General features: G+C 43.5%; 2 protein-coding genes across 5 annotated transcripts in view; both read left to right on the top strand.

The window, feature by feature from the left end:
* The window catches only part of ccdc186 (coiled-coil domain-containing protein 186), a 1196038-nt gene that overhangs the window by 472967 nt on the left and 708739 nt on the right, over positions 1 to 14332 (top strand). The gene's annotated exons all lie outside the window — the stretch shown is intronic.
* LOC112220393 (contactin-4) overlaps positions 1 to 14332 on the top strand; it is a 227456-nt gene that overhangs the window by 72402 nt on the left and 140722 nt on the right. The gene's annotated exons all lie outside the window — the stretch shown is intronic.

Below are 14332 nucleotides of genomic sequence, written 5' to 3'. Positions count from 1 at the left end.
GCATACATACACAATCCATGTCTCAAGGCTTTAAAATCATTCTTTAACCTGTTTCCTCCCCTTCATCTACACTGATTGAAGAGCATTTAACAAGTGACAATAAGGGATCATAGCTTTCACCTGGCTTCAAATCAAACGTTTTTGGTCACAGGTGCCGAATACAACAGGTGTAGACTTTACATTGAAATGCTTACTTACGAGCCCATTCCCAACAGTGCAGAGTTAAAAAGTGAGACTATTTGATAAATAAAAACGGAAATAGTAACACAATAAAAACAATAATGAGGCTATTTACAAGGAGTACCAGTACCGAGTCAATGTGCAGGTGTACGAGGTAGTTGAGGTAATACAGTATGTACGTGTGGGTAAGGGTAAAAGTGACTAGGCAATCAGGATATATAATAAACAGAATAGCAGCAGCGTATGTGAAGTGTGTGTGTGTGTGTGTGAGTGTCAGTGTAGTATGTGTGAGTCTAGTGAGTGTGCATAGAGCCGGTGCAAGGGATTCAGTGCAAAACAATTAAGATAAATAAAGAGGGTCAATGTAAATTGTCTGGGTAGCCATTTGATTAACTGTTCAGCAGTCTTGTGGCTTGGGTTTAGAATATTTTTATGTGCGTTTTGGTCACAGACTTGGCACTCTGTTACCGCCTGACGTGCGGTAGCAGAGAGAACAGTCTACGACTTGGGTGGCTGGAGTCTTTGACCATTTCTAGGGCATTCCTCGGACACCGCCTGGTATAGAGGTCCTGGATAAGGGAGTTTGGACCTAGTGATGTACTGGGTCTTACGCACTACCCTCTGTAGCACCTTGCAGTCAGATGCCGAGCAGTTGCCATACCAAACGGTGATGCAGCCAGTCAAGCTGCTCTCAATGGTACAGCTGTAGAACCTTTTGAGGATCTGTGGGCCCATGACAAATATTTTCAGCCTAATGAGGAGGAAGAGGTGTTGTTGTGTCCTCTTCATGATTGTATTTGTGTGTTTGGACCATGATAGGTCCTTAGTGCTGTGGACACCAAGGAACTTGAAGCTCTCGACCCACTCTACTTCAGCCACGTCGATGTGAATGGGGCATGTTCAACCCTTCGTTTCCTGTAGTCCACAATAAGGTTCTTTGTCTTGCCCACGTTGAGGAAGAGGTTGTTGTCCTGGCACCACACTTCCATGTCTCTGGCCTACCACTGTCATGTCATATGCAAATTTAATAAAGGTGTTGGAGTCATGTGCGGGACCATTGATGCTTTTCCTGTTTGATGGTTCATCGGAGGGTGTAGTGGGATTTGTTATAAACGTCCGGATTAATGTCCTGCTCCTTGAAAGCGGCAGCTTTAGCCTTTAGCTCAATGCGGATGTTGCCTGTAATCCATGGCTTCTGGTTGGGATATGTATGTATGGTCACTGTGGGGACATCGTCATCGATGCATTTATTAATGAAGCCAGTAACTGATGTGCTAAACTCCTCAATGCCATCGGATGAATCCCGGAACATAGTCCAGTCTGTGCTAGTGTTAGCAGTTGATGTTACTCTTCAATAACACAGACCCCAAAGCAAATCAAGGGGAGGAAATAGGTTTATTCTTATTCAAAGAGGACAAATCATGCAGGGAGGTAGATGTTCATGCTCCCCTGTCCTCAGTGATTCTCTCCTGAGGTTCTCTCCTGTGGTTCTCTCCTCAGAACAATGGGACAAGTTGTAGTTTTTTTTTACCAAGCCCTAGCCTGTGGTTGACCAATTATAATTCCTTGCAATAAAACTGGGCCAATGGCCAAAAAACAAGTATCCAATTTCAGATTGGACCAATGAGAACGTGCCACACATAGCTATAAGTTCAGGACTGACATTCCTAACAGATGTGGAACTGAAAACCAACTATTTTAAGGTCACCAGAGATGGCTTAAGCTGAAAAATGAGTTAAAGACTGCATTACATAGACAAGAATGCATTTTACTAGGGATAGCTTAGGAGTTTATAACAATCTCTCATTGTCTCAAAATCATCCTTGCACCTGGGAAACTAAGCCAAGGTGAGGTTAAGACAACCCCATGCAGATAAGAACAGGATGTGGCTTATGATGCTCCTTAGTCTGCATGGGAGGGGTTGAACCAACCACGACTGAGCATTGTTAGTGTCAGCTATATATAGTACCCTGCATTAGTGTAAAGGTTAGGTTACTCGGTCCAACACTCAAGGGTATGGGGTCAACCAGTCTTATTATTGCAATAATTAATCAATATTGAATGAAGATTGTTTGAAGAAATGGCAAAGTGAAATTCAGATTTCCTGCAGTAAAAATCACTGGCCACTGGGATGGATGGGCATTTTCTTGTTTGCTTACGGCCCTATACAGCTCGTTGAGTGCGGTCTTAGTACCAGCATCGGTTTGTGGTAGTGAATAGACAGCTATGAAAAATAGTAAATAGTGTGGTCTACAGCTTGTCATGTGGTATTCAAACTCAGGTAAGCAGAACCTTGAGACTTCCTTAATATTAGAGATTGCACACCAGCTATAGTTAATAAAGAGACACACAGCACCATAGCAAATGTATTTATATAGCCCTTCTTACATCAGATGATATCTCAAAGTGCTGTACTAAAACCCCAAACAGCAAGCATTGCAGGTGTAGAAGTGCGGTGGCTAGGAAAAACTCCCTAGAAAGGCTAAAACCTAGGAAGAAACCTAGAGAGGAACCAGGCTATGAGGGGTGGCCAGTACTCTTCTGGCTGTGCCGGGTGGAGATTATAACAGAAGATGTTCGAATGTTCATAAATGACCAGCATGGTCAAATAATAATAATCACAGTAGTTGTCGAGGGTGCAGCAAGTCAGCACCTCAGGAGTAAATGTCAGTTGGATTTTCATAGCCGATCATTAAGAGTATCTCTACCGCTCCTGCTGTCTCTAGAGAGTTGAAAACAGCAGGTCTGGGACAGGTAGCACGTCTGGTGAACAGGTCAGGGTTCCATAACCGCAGGCAGAACAGTTGAAACTGGAGCAGCAGCACGGCCAGGTGGACTGGGGACAGCAAGGAGTCATCATGCCAGGTAGTCCTGAGGCATGGTCCTAGGGCTCAGGTCCTCCAAGAGAGAGAAAATACTAAAATTCACACAGGACACCGGATAAGACAGGAGAAGTACTCCAGATATAACAAACTGACCCTAGCCCCCCGACACAAACTACTGCAGCATAAATACCGGAGGCGTCAGGAGACACTGTGTCCCCATCCGATGATACCCTCAGACAGGGCCAAACAGGCAGGATATAACCCCACCCACTTTGCCAAAGCACAGCCCCCACACCACTAAAGGGATATCTTCAACCAACTTACCCTCCTGAGACAAGGCCGAGTATAGCCCACAAAGATCTCTGCCACGGCACAACCCAAGAGGGCGCCAACCCAGACAGGAAGATCACATCAGTGACTCAACTCACTCAAGTGACGCACCCCTCCTAGGGACGTCATGGAAGAGCACCAGTAAGCCAGTGACTCAACCCCTGTAATAGGGTTAGAGGCAGAGAATCCCAGTGGAGAGAGGGGAACCAGCCAGGCAGAGACAGCAAGGGTGGTTCGTTGCTCCAGAGCCTTTCCGTTCACCTTCACACTCCTGGGCCTGACTACACTCAAATCATATGACCCACTGAAGAGATGAGTCTTCAGTAAAGACTTAAAGGTTGAGACCAAGTCTGCATCTCTCACATGGGTAGGCAGACCGTTCCATAAAAATTGAGCTCTATAGGAGAAAGCCCTACCTCCAGCTGTTTGCTTAGAAATTCTAGGGACAATTCGGAGGCCTGCGTCTTGTGACCGTAGCGTATGTTTAGGCATGTACAGCAGGACCAAATTGGAAAGATAGATAGGAGCAAGCTCATGTAATGCTTTAAAACCTTGGAAATCAGCCCTTGCCTTAACAGGAAGCCAGTGTAGGGAGGCTAGCACTATAATATCATCACATTTTTTGGTTCTAGCAGCCATATTTAGCACTAACTGAAATGTATTTAGTACTTTATCCGGTTAGCCGGAAAGTAAAGCATTGCAGTAGTCTAACCTAGAAGTAACAAAAGCATGGATTAACTTTTCTGCATCATTTACATAGATGGAAAAAGCTGTCCTTGAAACAGCCTTGATATGTTCGTCAAAAGAGAGATCAGGGTCCAGAGTAACGCAGAGGTCCTTCAGTTTTATTTGAGACTGTACAACCATTAAGATTAATTGTCAGATTCAACAGAAGATCTTTGTTTCTTAGGACCAAGAACAAGCATCTGTTTTGTCCCAGTTTAAAAGTAGAAGGTTTGCAGCCATCCACTTCCTTATGTCTGAAACACAGGCTTCTAGCAAGGGCAATTTTGGGGCTTCACCATGTTTCATTGAAATGTACAGCTGTGTGTTATCCGCATAGCAGTGAAAGTTAACAATGTTTTCGAATGACATCCCCAAGAGGTAAAATATATAGTGAAAACAATAGTGGTCCTAAAACAGAACCTTAAGGAACAGTTGATTTGTCAGAGGACAAACCATTCACAGAGACAAACTGATATCTTTCTGACAGATACGATCTAAACCAGGCCAGAAATTGTCCGTGTGGAACCAATTTGAGTTTCCAATCTCTCCAAAAGAATGTGGTGATCGATGGTATCAAAAGCAGCACTAGGTCTAGGAGCACGAGGACAGATGCTAAAAGGTAATTTACCACCTTCACAAGTGCAGTCTCAGTGCTATGATGGGGTCTAAAACCAGACTGAAGCATTTCGTATACATTGTTGGTCTTTAGAAAGGCAGTGAGTTGCTGCACAACAGCTTTTCTAACATTTGAGAGGAATGGAAGATTCGATATAGGCCTATAGATTTTTATTTATTTTCTGGGTCAAGGTTTGGCTTTTTCAAGAGAGGCTACATTACTGCCCCACCACCCCTGATCTTAATGGAATGACACTGTCCTGCCAATGCATAGAAAAACCAACTAGAACACAGTATATTCCAGTTCTTAATGTTGATAGGGTGGTCTCGAACGGAGCTTGTCCAGTTTATTTTCCAGCGATTGCACATTGGACAATATTACAGCGGGTAGAGGCCTCTATAGAGGCATACTGCATACTATAGAGGCCTCTTCGCCTTCTATTGAAATCTCATTGGAATTATGGATTCATGAAGGATAATCACATTCATTCCACTCAAAATATAGTATGGAACTTTATATTTCCTATTTTGGGAAATTCAAAGTGTGGATCTGGTTATGTACTGTATGGTTCACACGTATTGTGAAGACAGAGGCTCAAAGAGAGTGGTCGTATCTTAATACATACTATTTACTCATCGTCACATTCTATTTAGCCCGTACTGTTTAGTAAAAAGTATGCAGTATGTCACGGCCGCAACGCAGTAGCGTGAAGCAAGGCCGAGTGCAGGTGGATTTTTATACGTCTACTCAGGCTGGTTATGAGCAGACTATCACATTCAACCTATACCGTAGTAGACCATATAGCCCATCAATCCTATTTAAAAAGCCCTGAAGACCGAAACAGATAATTTGGTTCCATTTCAACATACCGTAATTGCTGGACTATTAAGCGCACCTGAATATAAACCCCACCCACTGAATTATTTAAAAAAAAAATGTATTTTGTACATAAATAAGCCGCACATGTCTATAAGCCGCAGGTGCCTACCGGTACATTGAAACAAATTAACTTTACACGGCCTTTAAACGAAACACGGCTTGTAACAAAAATTAAAACAGTAGCCTATCAAGAAAGTCATTGGTCACCATCTTCCTCCTCCTGTGCATTGAAACCACTGAAGTCATCTCCTTCGGTGTCGGAGTTGAATAGCCTCAGAATTGCTTCATCCGATGTTGGATCATTTTCATTGTCGCTCTCGTCACTTTCATCCGGAGGCAAATACCCCGCTGAGCTCATGCTGCCCCTTCAACACGCAGCAGTCCAGCCTTTCGAAACCCGTTGATGATAGTGGATTATTTGACAATGCTCCACGCTGTCAGGACTCACTGGCAGACTTGACCATAACATGCTCTTCGCCTGAGGCCCGTTTTAGTGAAGGATTTCTCCCCACTTGCCATCCAAGCCTCCCACTGAACAAGGAGCGCCACCTTAAATGCACGATTTACACTGATGTCGAGTGGCTGCTTTTCTTCCCTCTGAAAGCTTTTGTTGTCTTTCTGCACTGAGTCAGTTCCTCACGCTGCTGTTTCCAATGTCTTATCATCGGCTCATTAAGGCCAAGCTCCCATGCAGCAGCTCTATTTCCTTTTCCAACAGCCAGATCGATCGCCTTCAACTTGAAAGCTGCATCATATGCATTTCTCCGTGTCTTTGCCATGAGGGTGACAAAATGACTACCGTAATCAGAATGATGGGAAGTTTGAGCGCGCTCGATTTACGTCACATTATGTGACGGTGCTCAGTTTTTTGGCGGCATGAATCTTGTGAAAGCGGGAAAAGTCCTGGTACCGACACATTCACAAATCTAAATATGGTTAAGTATTTAGTTTAAAAGCTCTGATGAAGGCCAAGAAACACTTCAGTGAGAACAGGTTAAAAAAATATAAGTAAAACCTGTTTTCAAAGATTTAGCCTGCTATGCAATACTCATAATTGAAAGGAGAAAAAAAAAAAAGAAAAAAAAACTTAAATCAAATCTGATTGTCACATACACGTGATTAGCAGATGTTATTGCAGGTGTAGCGAAATGCTTGAACTCTAGCTCCGACAGTGCAGTAATATCTAACTAGTAATCTCGAACAAATGACACAATATATACCCAATATACATAAATCTAAGTAGGAATGAATTAAGATTATATACATATGGCCGAGCGATGTCAGAGCAGAAGAATAGTATAGAATACAGTATATTCATATGAGATGAGTAATGAGATATGTAAACATTATTAATAAGTGACTAAGATACTGTGGAATAGTATATAATACAGTTTAAACATAGGATAACTAATGCCAGATATGTAAACATGATTAAAGTGAATAGTGTTCCATTCCTTAAAGTGGCCATTGATTTCTAGTCTATGCCTATAGGCAGCAGCCTCTAATGTGCTAGTGATGGCTGTTTAAGAGTCTGATGGCCTTGAGATAGAAGCTGATTTTCAGTCTCTCGGTCCCAGCTTTGATGTACCTGTACTGACCTCGCCTTCTGGATGATACCAGGGTGAACAGGCAGTGGCTCGGGTGGTTGATTTCCTTGATCTTTTTAACCTTCCTGTGACATTGGGTGCTGTAGGTATCCTGGAGCACGGGTAGTTTGCCCCCGGTAATGCAGACCACAACACCCTCCGGAGAGCGGAGGGTGCAGGTGGTGCAGTTGCCATTACCAGGCGGGGATACTGCCCGACAGGATGCTTTCAGTTGTGCATCTGTAAAAGTTTGAGGGTTTTAAGTGACAAGCAAATTTCTTTAGCCTCTTGAGGTTGAAGAGTCTTTTTTTGCGCCTTCTTCACCACTCTGTGTGTGGTCCATTTAAGTTTTCGGCGGTGTGTACGCCAAGGAACTTGAAGCTTTCCACCTTATCCACTGCAGTCCCGTCAATGTAGTTAGGGGTGTGCACCCTCTGCGGTTTCCTGAAGTCCACAATCTCCTATGTTTTGTTGACGTTGAGTGAGAGATTGTTTCAGGCACCACACTCCGAGCCTTCACCTCTCTGTAAGCTGTCTCGTCATCATTGCTAATCATGCTTACTACTGTTGTGTCATCTGCAAATTGATGATTGAGTTAGAGGCGTGCCTGGCCATGCAGTCATGGGTGAACAGGGAGTATAGGATGGGGCTGAGCATGCACCCTTGCGTGGCCCCAGTGTTGAGGATCAGTGGAGTGGAGGTTATGTTTCCTACCTTCACCACCTGGGGGTGGCCGTCAGGAAATCTAAAACCCAGTTGCACAGGGTGGGTTCAGACCCAGGGCCTCAAGCCTAATGAGGAGCTTGTAGGGTACCATGGTGTTGAATGCTAAGCTATAGTCAATGAACAGCATTCTTACATACAGTGGGGCAAACAAGTATTTAGTCAGCCACCAATTGTGCAAGTTCTCACACTTAAAAAGATGAGGCCTGTAATTTACATCATAAACTATGACAGACAAAATGAGAAAAAAAAAAATCCAGAAAATCACATTGTAGGATTTTTAATAAATTTATTTGTAAATTATGGTGGAAAATAAGTATTTGGTCACCTACAAACAAGCAAGATTTCTGGCTCTCACAGACCTGTAACAACTTCTATAAGAGGCTCCTCTGTCCTCCACTCATTACCTGTATTAAATGGCACCTGTTTGAACTTGTTATGAGTATAAAAGACACCTGTCCACAACCTCAAACAGTCACACTCCAAACTCCACTATGGCCAAGACCAAAGAGCTGTCAAAGGACACCAGAAACAAAATTGTAGACCTGCACCAGGCTGTGAAGATTGAATCTGCAATAAGTAAGCAGCTTGGTTTGAAGAAATCAACTGTGGGAGCAATTATTAGGAAATGGAAGACATACAAGACCACTGATAATCTCCCTCGATCTGGGGCTCCACACAAGATCTCACCCCGTGGGGTCAAAATGATCACAAGAACCGTGAGCAAAAATCCCAGAACCACACGGGGGAGACCTAGTGAATGACCTGCAGAGAGCTGGGACCAAAGTAACAAAGCCCACCATCAGTAACACACTACGCCGCCAGGGACTCAAATCCTGCAGTGCCAGACATGTCCCCCTGCTTAAGACAGTACATGTCCAGGCCCGTCTGAAGTTTGCTAGAGAGCATTTGGATGATCCAGAAGAAGATTGGGAGAATGTCATATGGTCAGATGAAACCAAAATATAACTTTTTGGTAAAAACTCAACTCGTCGTGTTTGGAGGACAAAGAATGCCGAGTTGCATCCAAAGAACACCATACCTACTGTGAAGCATGGGGGTGGAAACATCATGCTTTGGGGCTGTTTTTCTGCAAAGGGACCAGGACGACTGATCCTTGTAAAGGAAAGAATGGGGCCATGTAGCCTGAGATTGAGTGAAAACCTACTTCCATCAGCAAGGGCATTGAAGATAAAACGTGGCTGGGTCTTTTCGCATGACAATGATCCCAAACACACTGCCCGGGCAACGAAGGAGTGGCTTCGTAAGAAGAATTTCAAGGTCCTGGAGTGGCTAGCCAGTCTCCAGATCTCAACCCCATAGAAAATCTTTGGAGGGAGTAGAAAGTCCGTGTTGCCCAGCAACAGCCCCAAAACATCACTGCTCTAGAGGAGATATGCATGGAGGAATGGGCCAAAATACCAGCAACAGTGTGTGAAAACCTTGTGAAGACTTACAGAAAAACATTTGACCTCTGTCATTGCCAACAAAGGGTATATAACAAAGCATTGAGATAAACTTGTTATTGACCAAATACTTATTTTCCACCATAATTTGCAAATAAATTCATGAAAAAAATCCTACAATATGATTTTCTGGATTTGTTTTTCTCATTTTGTCTGTCATAGTTGAAGTGTACCTATGATGAAAATTACAGGCCTCTCTCATCTTTTTAAGTGGGAGAACTTGCACAATTGGTGGCTGACTAAATACTTTTTTGCCCCACTGTAGGTATTCCTCTTGTCCAGATGGCAGTCTGCAGTGTTATGGTGATTGCATTGTCTGTGAATCTATTGGGGCAGTAAGCAAATTGAAGTGGGTCTAGAGTTGCAGGTAAGGTAGAGGTGATATGATCCATCCAGTTACCTTTGCCTTCTTGGGTACAAAAAAAAAATGGTGGCCATCTTGAACCATATGGGGACAGCAGACTGGGATAGGAAGAGATTGAATATGCCCATAAACACATCAGCCAGCTGGTATGCTCTGAGGACGCGGCTAGGAATGCAGTCTGGGCATGCAGCCTTGAAGGTTAACACGTTTAAATGTTTTACTCACGTCAGCCACGACAAGGAGAACCCACAGTCCTTGGCAGCGGGCAGTGTCGGTGGCACTGTGTTATCCTCAAAGCATGCGACGAATGTGATTAGCCTGTCCAGAAGCAAGACGTCGGTCTCGGCGACGTGGCTGGTTTTGCTGTCCGTGATTGTCTGTAGCCCGTGCCACATATGTTTCATGTCTGAGCCATTGAATTGCGACCCTACTTGTTTGATTGCCTTGAGTGAATAACTACACAGTTTATATTCTGCCATATTCCCAGTCACCTTGCCATGGTTAAATGCGGTGGTTCACGCTTTGTGTCGCACGAATGCTACCATCTATCCACGGTTTCTGGTGAGGGTAGGTTTTAATAGTAACAATGGGTACTCCATCTCCAATACACTTCCTTATAAACTCAGTCACCGTATCTGTGTATGAGTGTAGATTATTTTCACAGGCTACCCAGAACATATCCCAGTCCTCGTGAACAAAACAATCCTGAAGCGTGGATTCCAATTGTTCAGACCTGCATTGAGTAGTTTTTAGCACGGGTACTTCCTGTTTGAGTTTCTGCCTATAGGATGGGAGGAGCAAGATGGAGTTGTGGTCAGATTTGCCAAAAGGAGGGCAGGGAAGGGCCTTGATATGTTAATAGAACTTCGGCAGCCTAGTCCTCAAATTTGCTTTGTTAAAATCTCCAGCTACAATAAATGCAGCCTCATGATATTTGGTTTCCAGTTTGCATGAAGTCCAGTGAAGTTCTTTGAGGGCCGTCGTGGTATCGGCTTGAGGGGGGATGTAAACGGCTGGGGCAATGATGGAGAATTCTCTTGGGAGATAATATGGTCGGCATTTGATTGAGGTATTCTAGGTCAGGTGAACAAAAGGACTTCCTGTATGTTCCTAGAATTACACCATGAGTCGTTAAACATGAAACACACCTCTCCGCCCTTCTGCTTCCCGGAGAGATATTTATTCCTGTCTGCGCGATGTACTGACAATCCTGCTGGATTTACCAACTCCGACAGAGTATCTCGAGAGAGCCATGTTTCCATGAAACAGTTTGTTCCAGGCCCCGATGTCTCTCTGGAAAGAAATCCTTGCTCTAAGCTCATCAACTTTGTTATCCAAAGACTGAACATTAGCAAGTAATATACTCAGAGCGGTGGGTGGTATGCGCGCCTCCTAATTCTAGCCAATAGGCCTCCTCGATTGCCTCTCTTTCCGGCGATGTTTTGGGTCGGTCTCTGGAATAAATTAATGCTCTGGGAAGAGTGAACAAAGGATCTCCTCCAGGGAAGTCAGTCCTAGTCGATATGCTGGTAGTTCTGGTGAGTTACCGCAGCTATAATATCCAATTGTTCTTCCTGGCTGTATGTAATGACACAAAACATTTCCTGAGCTAATAAATGTAAAAATAGTACATAAAAAAATAAATACTGCAAAGTTTCCTAAGAGCTAGTCCCAATGCTCCCATCTCCTTCATCGCCATGTTATCCTATATTTCCACACCACCGCAGAAGCTTCGGGCATCTTCCCAATTAAGTAGTGTAGATTTGTTGTTGGCTACTTGAAGAGAACTAGGGCCTATCATTCTCAGCCCACCTCTTCCAATGCATTGTGGAAAAGTGTGCATCAAATTCTACTAGATCAGTGGTTCCTTCAAACATTCAACCTCCAGCTGTGTACCCCCTCTAGCAACAAGGTCAGCGCACTCTCAAATGTTTTTTTTCCCCCCAATCATTTTAAGTCTCCACACACACTATACAATACATTTAAACGTAAGTATGAGTGTGAGTTGTCGTCACAACCCGGCTCGTGAGAAGTGACAAAGAACTCTTATAGGACGAGGGCACAAATAATATTATAATAAGCAATAATTTTGCTCTTTATTTAACCATCTTACATATAAAACCTTTTGTTATTTGAAAATTGTGAATAACTCACCACAGGTTAATGAGAAGGGTGTGCTTGAAAGGATGCACATAACTCTGCAATGTTGGCTTGTATTGGGGAGAGTCTCAGTCTTAAATCATTTTCCACACAGTCTGTGCCTGTATTTAGTTATGCTAGTGGGGGCCGAGAATCCACTCTCACATAGGTACGTGGTTGCAAAGGGTGTCAGTGTCTTAACAGTGTGATTTGCCAAGGCAGGATACTCGGAGCGCAGCCCAATCCAGAAATCTGGCAGTGGCTTCTGATTAAGTTTTCACCGAAAATTCTCACAGAACCTTGCAATTTCGATGAGGCTCGCTTGTTAAGATATAGGTAAGTGGACTGGAGGCAGGGCATAAAAGGGATAACGAATCAAGTTGTTTGTGTCGTCCTTTTTGGGACAGTACCTGCGTACTTGCGCACCCAAATCATTCAGGTGCTTCGCTAGATCACATTTGACATTGTCCGTAAGCTTGATTTCATTTTTCACACAAAAAATTTAACAATATGGAAAGACGTGTGTTGTCCTTTTTAATGCAGACAGAGAAGAGCTCCAACTTCTTAATCATAGCCTCAATTTTGTCCCGCACATTGAATATAGTTGCGGAGAGTCCCTGTAATCCTAGATTCAGATAATTCAGGCGAGAAAAAACATCACCCAGAAAGGCCAGTTGTGTGAGAAACTTATCATTTAAGCAGCCAGACAAGTGAAAATTATGGTCAGTAAAGAAAACCTTATGTGCGCCTCTCAATTTAAAAACGTGTCAACACTTTCCCCTTGATAACCAGCGCACTTCTGTATGTTGTAAAAGCGTTACATGGTCACTGCCCAGATCATTTGCAGTGCAGAAAATACACAAGTTCAGGGGCCTTGCTTTGTCAAAGTTAACCATTTTCACTGTAGTGTCCAAAATGCATTTCAAGTTGTCAGGCATTCCTTTGGCAGCAAGAGCCTCTCGGTGGACGCTGCAGTGTGCCCAAGTGACATCGGGAGAAACTGCTTGCACACACGTTACCACTCCACTATGTCCCTCTGTTATGGCTTTTACGCCATCAGTACAGATAAACACATCTTGACCACCAAAGTCCGTTTGATGTCACAAAGCTGTCTGGTACTTCAAAAATATCCTCTCCTGTTGTCCTGGTTTCCAGTGGTTTGCACAAGAGGATGTCTTCCTTAATTGACTCCCCATCAACTAAAGGACATATACCAGGAGCTGTGCCAGGCCCGCCAAGTCTGTAACGCATAGAATTCACTGGCTTGTATGTGTAACAGTATAGCTTCTGTCCCTCACCTCACCCCAACATGGGCTCGAACAAGGGACACTCTGCATACATCGACAACAGCCACCCTCGTGGCACCGTTACCCATCACTACACAAAAGCAGTGGCCCTTGCTGAGCAAGGGGAACAACTACTTCAAGGTCTCAGAGTGAGTGACGTCACTGATTGAGACGCTATTAGCGCACACCCCACTAACTATCAATCCATTTCACACCAGTTACATATGCAAAGCAGTAATTGTTTCAAAACATCTCCTTCCATGTCACTGATGCGTTGTGAAACAGGGTTTGATGAAGACATTGTCTGTATAGTCCTCCACAATACCATGGGGCTTGCCTGTCCTAGCCACTTAGTAGCTCACCATATAAGATCCTTCTAGCACATTATTAATGGTATCTGTTGCTTTTATACATGTCTGACTACTCAAAAGTGGTCTTAATTCTCGCTCAAAAAACTCCTGTGGCTTATTTTTCAAATTGGCATGTTTTGTTTCTAAATGTCTGCTCAAGAGTGAAGGTTTCATTGAGTTTTAAGATAGTACATATAACACACTCTGCCTGAGAAAAGGCACTACTCCCAATATAAGTGAACCCCAAATCAATGTAGTTCTCATATTTGTCTTTTGTTCGGTGCTTTTCCGGGTAAGTTGGCAGTAGCTCTTCTACTGCATCAGATCCACAAGTGTCAGTGTCCATCGTAGCGGGGCTAACAACAAATGTAGAATTACTGATGCTAGCATTGGATATGCTCGTGGAAGCAGAACAACTTGTTTCATCGACAGGTGCAGCTGTAATACTGCTGGTAGTAGCAGTACTACCAGTAGAGCTGGTATGTGTCTATGGCCTTATTTTTACCATTTATACAATTTCGAATGAGCAATGAGCAACGGAATGAGCAGCAGCTACGTTTGGCTACATACGGACCGCTACCTGTATTTGACATTGTGTTGTTATTTCGCTGAACACTAGATGGTTTAGTTTTGGCAGTGAAATGAGGCTACTCAGGTGGAAAAAAAATCTCATCCAAGCGTATAGCCCCATTGGAAAATATAAATGCTTGAAAATGTGAAGAAAATAAAATGTATAGCCCCTTTGGAAAAAAAAATAAATAAAAATTATTTGGCGTACCCTGATCGATGGCATTGCGCCACTTCCCGAAATCAACAAATAATGGGAAACAATGCAATCACGCATGACGCATTGTCACGCCCT

Source organism: Oncorhynchus tshawytscha, linkage group LG25, assembly GCF_018296145.1.
Source record: "Oncorhynchus tshawytscha isolate Ot180627B linkage group LG25, Otsh_v2.0, whole genome shotgun sequence".
Taxonomy (NCBI): domain Eukaryota; kingdom Metazoa; phylum Chordata; class Actinopteri; order Salmoniformes; family Salmonidae; genus Oncorhynchus; species Oncorhynchus tshawytscha.
Note: the sequence above shows the minus strand (reverse complement) of the source record. Positions and strands in the feature narration are given on the sequence as shown.